Below are 8,071 nucleotides of genomic sequence, written 5' to 3'. Positions count from 1 at the left end.
ACAAAAACTATTGTACTCTGAAAAAAGGAATTTAAGAGGACATCAACAAAATGGAAATCTATCCCCTGTTCCTGAATAAGCACAATATTATGTTAAAAATGGACATATTTCCAAAATTCACATACAGATTTAGCACAATACCAATCAAAATTCCAATAGCCTTTCTCACAGAACTGGAAAAAACAATTCTAAAATTAATATGGAACCAGAAGAGAGAGACCTAAAATAGCAAAAGCAATCATGGATAAAAAGAGGAAAGTGGGTGGCATCGCCATCCTGGACCTAAAGTTTAATTACAAAGCTACTGTGATCAAAACAGCATGGTACTGGCATATGGAACAGGCACGTGGAAGAGAACAGAGGTTGCAGAAACAGCTCCAAGAATATTCAATTATTTGATCTTTGACAAAGGGCCCAAAACACACACACTGGAAGGAAGATAGCCTCTTTAATAAATGGTGTTTGAAATATTGGCTATCTACATGCAGAAGATTGAATCTAGACCCAGATCTCTCACCTTGTACTAGGCTAAAATCAAGGTGGATTAAAAGAGCTAAATGTTAAATCAGAAACTTAACCTGCTAGAATACAAAATAGGTGAAACTCTTGGGTGTAGACAAGGACTTTCTAAACAGAATCTCACTTGCATAGGAAATAGTTCCAAGAATCAACAAATGAGATCATAACAAATTAAAAAGCTTCTGCACAGCAAAAGAAATAACCAACAGAGTGAAAAGACAACCTACAGAATGGGAAAACATTTTTCCAGTGATTCCTTAGACAGAAGACTCAAATATAGAATATATAAAGACCTCAAAAAATGAGATTCTCCTGAAATAAAAATCTTATAAAAATTGGGCAAGTGAAATGAATAGACCCTTCACAGAAGAAGTACATGACGTAATCAACATCTATGGCCATTAGAGAAATGCAAATTAAAACAACACAGATTCCATCTTACCCCAGAAGAAATGGCTACATTAAGAAGTCAAATAATAACAAATGATGATAAGACTATGAGGAGCAAAGAACTCATCTGCACTGTATGTGGTAATGTAAACTAATACAACCACTGTGGAAATTGTTATGGAAATTCTTCAAAAAACTGAAACTAGAAATTACATTTGACCCACCTGTTCCCCTTCTAGGTATCTTCCAAGATGAATTCAAGACATCATATTACAGGGATAACATTCATATTCATGTTTATTGCAGCTCAGTTCATAATAGCTAAATCTTGGATGTGGCCTATATGTCCATCAACAAATGAATGGGTAAAGAAAATGAGTTATTTACACTCAATGGAGTACTACTGTGACATAAAGAAAGATAAACTTGAGTCATTTGTAGGAAAATAGATGCACCTTGAGATCATAATTTAGGTAAATATTAATAAAACAATATAAATATTAATATAAATATTAAATATCACATAGATTCTGTTATATGAGAAACCCAGAGTAAAAATAAAGAGCAAAATAAAGATAGATAATAGGATGTAGGGAGATAGATCTTTTTCAAAGTGGAAGAGGATCAAGAGATTGAGGGAGGGGTGGGATAGGAGGGATAGGGATTGAACCAAAAGGAATTGGGATGTGCTATGTGTATGTACCAACTTCACACACTGGATGGACAGATTATACAAACATTATATACTGCAAGCATGTACAAAAAAAGGATACCAGGCCAGGGATTTAGCTCAGTGATTTCGCTGCCTGCTGCGTAAGTGCAAAGACCTGAGCTCGATCCCCAGTACCAAAAAATCCCCCCCAAAACAAAAAAAAGGATACCAAGAGATAGGTGAAGGGGAAAGACAGAGGGAAGGGAAAGGGAATGAAACAAGGAATTAAGATTTTCTATGTACCTGTGCCAACTCCCAGCAAGAAATATAAACATCATATATCACACACATGTACCAATAAACTAAAATATATGAATAAAGATAAAAAAGTGAATAGCAGCCTTATTGTTAGTATTTCTTTCACTCCTGAGGCCTGTGTGGAGGCTGCTGAAGTGGGACCCAAGTCCTACACATGCAGTGAGTGAGAAGTTCAAAGAGCTACCTTGCCTTCTTTCATTCTTCATTCCTCATTTCCCATTCCAGTGGAAAAAGACAGACAGTTGTTTTGGTACAGATTTCTATCAGTCTCTGGTGATCTCTAGTTGTGTACCTGCAACCCCAACTGCTGCCCCAAATGGAAAGCCAGAGTGCCACAGTAGGTGTGTGTATGTGTGTGTGTGTGTCTATGTGGGTTTGAGTATATGTGTGCATGCATCTGTATGAGTCTGTGTGAGTGTTGTATGTTTGTATGCATAGCTGCATGTATTTATAGGGGTACGTGTATGCATGTGTATGTGAGTCTGTGTGAGTGTATACATGAGTGTGTTTGTGTGTATGCATATGTGTGTATATGAATAGATGTATAAATATGCATGTGTATGTATGCAGGGGTGCATAAGTCTGTGTGAGTGTGTGTACAAATAAATCTGCTATTTTAGCACTTGGCTACTTTGCACTAGATATTGAAAGTAAAGGTCCTTTGGATGAAAATCTAAACACAGGGATCTCAGCATTTAATTTTTCAGCCGTTTTATTGAGATTAATTCATATGCCATACAATACACACATTTGAAATGTAAAATACCAATGGCCTTCAGTATTCTCATAGAGTTGCATAACTAGCACGACAGTCAATTTGAGAGTATTCGCATTACCCTGAAAAGAAACTCAGATCCTTACCCATCTGTCCCAGCCCCAGGCAGCCATTAATGTACTTTCTGTCTCTGTAGATTAGCCTATACTGGACATTACAAACGAAATATTGTAACATGTGGTCCTTTAAGTAATTCTTTGACTTAGTATGTTTTCAAAGTTCATCCATGTTGTAGCATGAATCAGTATTTCATTCCTTGTATAGCTGATAAATAATCTATGGTATGGATAAATCACATTTTATTTATCTGTGAATCAGGTAATAAATATTTGGATTGCTTTCACTTTTTGGCTGCTACGAATAATACTGGCGTGAATGTTTGTATACCAGCTTTAATGTGAGAATTTTCTTTCACTCCTATTCTTCCCAAGAATAGAGTTGTTGGTTCACATGGTAAGTGGTAGGTTAACCATTTGAGGAACTGCCAGACTATTTTCAAAACTAGCTGTACCATTTAACATTCAATTATGTTTAAAGATTCTGATTTCTCTACATGCTCACAAACACCTACTATTTTTGTTTGCTTGTTTTGTTGCTGATGTTGTAGCTTCCTAGTACATGTAAAATGGTATCTCATTGGGGTTTTGATTCCCTTTTCCCTGATGGCTAATGATGATGCACATCGTCTTGTGTGCTTACTGGATACGTGCACATCGCCCTCGGAGAAAGTCTACCTTAGGTAAATCAATTCACATCTGAGTCTCAGTCTCACCTGAAATGAGAATAAAGGGTGGTGGTGCTGCATGGCTGTAAAGGTGCTCTCACAGTCCATCTGCCCCTGCTCCACAGAGTTACTCAGGGAACTGCTCTTTTATTGCTTTTCCTGCCTCTTTGCCCTGGGTTTTCTCTTTTGCCTGAATGATTTCCTAGTATACACTGTACTTCTTTAAGAGGGCTCATCCTTGATGTTAACGTAAGCTGCTCAGGAAATTTGAAAGGCATTCACTATGACTTCTGAGAGAGAACTTACTAATTACAGATACATCTGCTTCTGTATTGGGAACCAAGGTCAGTATTTGATGTCGCAGTTATTACCAGTCTCCGCCCTGCCTGCCATTAGGCACACAATGTATTATATTTCTATCAGTGATCAATGGCTTCTTCTGATTGGATAAATGAATATAAACTGTGTTTCTTACATGTAAAAGGTCTTAGTAATCTTTTTTGTGACAATAAATGCTATTAACTCAAACAAAAGTGTTCAATAGCCCATCTTTATAACTTGGGGACTTACTAAGATAAATATCAAATATAGTACAGGCATTCAATGTGATATACAGAATTGAAATCTTAGGTCAAATTACCATGTCCTTGATCAAAAAGAAAGCAATGCTTTTCAACTTGTTATGGATTATGCAGCTATTCTAGATTTTGTAAAATGAAAATATTTCATCTAGGAATTTATTATATTTGGGACAAAGGATAAATTCTTAGTGGTTGCAACATTTTGTCCAGTATTTGCTTTTAAATTTTTCTCAACTTTGGGAAATGCTTTCGACTGCACATCTCCATGAAAAAAATGTGGAAAATCTGAAGGAAAAAAAAAGACACTAAACCACTTTCGTTGAATCCCTTTAGGCAACTGTTGATGAAGTGGCTTAATAAGAAGGCAAAGGCTTTGCTAACTTGGGCCTCCATCTATTCAATAAAGTAAATAGGAGAGGAACTTTGTAGCATGGAATATTTAATTGCTGCAGGCAGCATTCTCAATGTTTTTCTTAAAAAAAAAATCCTCACATTTGATTTACAGGCTGGTTTTTTCTCTTTAAAAATTGTTCCCTATTAGATATACAAGTAGATAGTTTTACCAAAAGAATAAAAAAGTTTTTACAGTACAGTGTTATTTTGTAACAAATATTCATCACACCCTATTACAACTCCCAAGCCAGGAGAGTTCTTATCCTAGCTCTTTCTGCTGTGTGACTATGCCTGTCCTCAAGCACCTCTGGGCTTTGCATGCTTTCTCTGCATGCCTACTGTGGTTCAGCTACACTATCTCATTAAGCTGGTGCTGGGAAACAAAATGTTAAGCCCTTACCCGATCTGCTCCTCAGGAAGTGAATGAAGTTAGTGTACAATTCAATATTTAGTTCTGGATCTCTGCCTTATCATTTACTAACCTTATACAAGTTAGTATGAATCGGAGCCTCAGTTTCTCCAGGAGTGTGTTGCACTGCTCCTAACTTGAGCCTAATCCATTTCACTCTAGGAGTCAAAATGATTAGGATTTGTCTGGAAACGACCATAGGATAAAATGGAAGATTCTGCATTTAGTACTATAGCTTCGCCTAGACACATCTCTGGCAGTAGCTTAGCAGATAACATGGAAAGTATGTTATTTTCCTTCCCAGCTTATATGCTTTCTTCATCTGGAAAAGTGGTACCAGCACTCTGTAGACTCTATATGAGGAATTTAATGAGCAAGCAAGCACAATGTTTTTTATTTTTCAATCAGTTGGAGCCAACACTATTGACTGTCTAACCAACATTTATTCCCTCCAAATGGTACATCAGTTTCATCAAGGTTTTCATACTTATTTGTTTGATTATGTGGTTCAGGTGAAGTTGATGCCATCCTCTGGTGTGAATACTGATTGGTTTAAGTCAGTTCTCATAATGTCCAATTCCTTTCCACTTATTAGTCTGAACATGAATAAGAGAGATAATTCAGACTGATAGGTCATGGGGAGATAACTTCTGGAGCTTCTTATGATAATGAGAAAATAAAGAACAGATGGAACATGGTGAAGATGATAGAACAGACTGTCTGGAATGTAGGTCTATGTGGCATCCATGAAGCTATCACTGTACCACTGGATCAACTAATTTTATAGGCAATGAATGTCATGTATTAATGAGAGATTTTAGTTGACTTGAAGTGGCCCAGCCAACACAAGAAGGGTTTCATCTGGCCCTTCTGCAGGAATAAAGAGGGGTGGCTTATTTCCTCTTTTAAGGCATAAGCAATCTCTGCTCTTAGACAGTAGCTGATAGAGAGTCAAGAAGGTCAGACAAGGCTGGGGATTTAGCTCAGTGGTTCTGGTGCCTGCCTCACAAGTGCAAAGTCCCGAGTTCAATCTCCAGTACCAAAAAAAAAAGAAGGTCAGACATATGAAAGTTTAAAAAGTGGTAAGGTAAAGTGGTTCAGGTCTGAGTACCCCAGAGGGTTTATCTATGAGTTTCTTTAGATGAAATTGGAATACAATTCAATTAAAAGGAACAAACCTCCATGCTGATGCCATAGGACCAGTTGTAGTTTGAAGATAATGTTTTTTGGCTTTTGTTTGTTTGGTTTGGTTTTTGCCGTGACAAGGATGTGACCCAGGGCTTTGTGTGTGGTAGGCAAAAATTCTGCCACTGAGCTGCACCCTCAGCCTGAGGATAATGTTTTATTGTCTTGAAGAAATAAAATTCAGGTGTACTTGAGGTTAAGTCCCTACTCGACTATTTCTTTAATATTTTAAAAATAAGTATCATTTGGGATTGCTTTGAATAGTTATTAAGGTAGAGCATATAAAGTGAATAGCATAGTACCCAACACATAAAAATGCTTAGCATTTGTTACTTATCATTATCATCATCATTCTTTTAAGACTGGAATTGTACTGATGTCCATAAATAGGTAATGCTGGTTGACAACTTCTGGAAATGTGTTCAATTCATGGTTCTGTTTTTATGGATAATGGTTGTCTCCTCTAATAATAACTATGATAACAAGACTGGCTACACAGTTAAACCTTACTATGTGTAGGCTGTGTTGTAAGCATTACATGGGTGTTATCTCATTAAAGTCTTGAGGAAAGTGAGATACAGAAGTGAAATGACTGACTGTCCCAAGCTCAGTGGAAGTCAGAGCCAGAGTTGGGTTTGCACCTAGATAGTCAGGTTTCAGAAGCCATACTTTAATGATCTTATCCTTGTGGACTCACTAAAGAGATCCTAGCGCTGTGCTTGCCATATGCAAGATATTGGTCAAGGGCTCTACAAATAGTAACCTACTTAATCTTACTGCAACATTTATGAAACAGATGTTAAGAACTGTGATGGGTCTGAGATCTTCCCTCCTGGAAAGCTCATGCATTTGTTTGCCACTATTTTATGGGTGTTGGTAGAAGATATAAGTTTCCTGTGGAAGAGACAATAGGCAGTGTATTACTCAGAGCTGTAGAAGTAGCCAAAATGTCAGCATTTTTGTGCCAATTTCCCCAGCTCCAGTTCCCACAGAGTAGTAGAAAGGAGGCAGATGACACATACACACATAGCAGGTTGAGTTATGGGAGACTCTGAACTGTGTGTACTAAATCTTTTATAATATGAATAAGAATGCCCATCCTTTGCTCAGAAAGGAGATATAGATTGTCTTCCAAGGGTGTTCATTATACAAATATTCTTGAAAAGACATTCCAAAGCAAAAGGTAATTAGTGTCTTGCTCTCAAAATGCACAGAAAGCTGAGAGATCTAAGGAAAGCTATCTCTCAATATCAAGTTATTGTTAGCCTTACCTTAAAAATAAGAAGATTGAGGGCCAAGATTCTCTAAATTGATCAAAGTTACACGACCTTGTTAGAATTTCTGCTTTGCTTCTTTGCTGCATGACTTTGCTTGATTTATATAACATGCTGAATCTACCTCCTTAGTATCTTCATTAGAGTCCCTCTGCCTTCTCCCTACTCTCTAATCTCAGGCTTGTTTGGCTTCTTACCTAGATCATTGTGTCAGTTTCTTACTACCTTAAATCTAATCTCTTCCAATCTTCTAGATTTTATCTATAGTCTCTTTTGTAAAATGCAAATCTGATTACAAAATCCCTGTCCTTTAAATTCTTTAATTACTCTTTCCTACTTTTAATGTACTATGTAGCATATGAAATCCTTACTCACTTTGCCCTTACATATCTTTCTTATAATCACTCCTGCTAGAAATAGTTTGTACTTTTTCAAACTTGAATGTACTTGTGTATGTGGTATTCTTTGCCTAGAAAATCTACTTTGCTAGTGCATCTAGCAAGTTCCATAGATTTTTAAGAATCTCACACATAGCATCTCTTCTGTGAAGCTTTGTCAGAGTCCATTTCTCTCTCACCAGATTAATTACTCCTTATTTTCCTTTCCATGATTCTTATCCTTTGGCTCTTACCCTCTTACTTGTGTCTGAGTCATTCAGACCTCATACCTTTAGCCACCTACATCTTGCCAATGGCAAAGATCTCTGAGCCGCAGGGCCACGTGTGCAATTCATTGTGGTTTATGGAGTTGTTACCCTCCATTTCTAAAGTGTGACTTGGCCTTTCTCAAAATCAAGTGATGTGTTGACTCTTTAAGAAAATGCCAAGATCAGTGGTTGCTTGGAGTAGGGC

At 37.1% G+C, this 8,071-nt stretch overlaps 1 pseudogene; it reads left to right on the top strand.

Moving 5' to 3' along the window:
* The first annotated feature begins 240 nt into the window (after positions 1 to 240).
* LOC101702237 (dnaJ homolog subfamily C member 21-like) overlaps positions 241 to 8,071 on the top strand; it is a 105,902-nt pseudogene continuing 98,071 nt past the window's right edge.

Source organism: Heterocephalus glaber, unplaced genomic scaffold (assembly GCF_053883595.1).
Source record: "Heterocephalus glaber isolate CG9 unplaced genomic scaffold, H.glaber_assembly_v1.0 deba00000347, whole genome shotgun sequence".
Lineage (NCBI taxonomy): Eukaryota > Metazoa > Chordata > Mammalia > Rodentia > Bathyergidae > Heterocephalus > Heterocephalus glaber.
The sequence above is the reverse complement of the archived record's forward strand: the minus strand, read 5'-3'. Positions and strand labels throughout refer to the sequence as shown.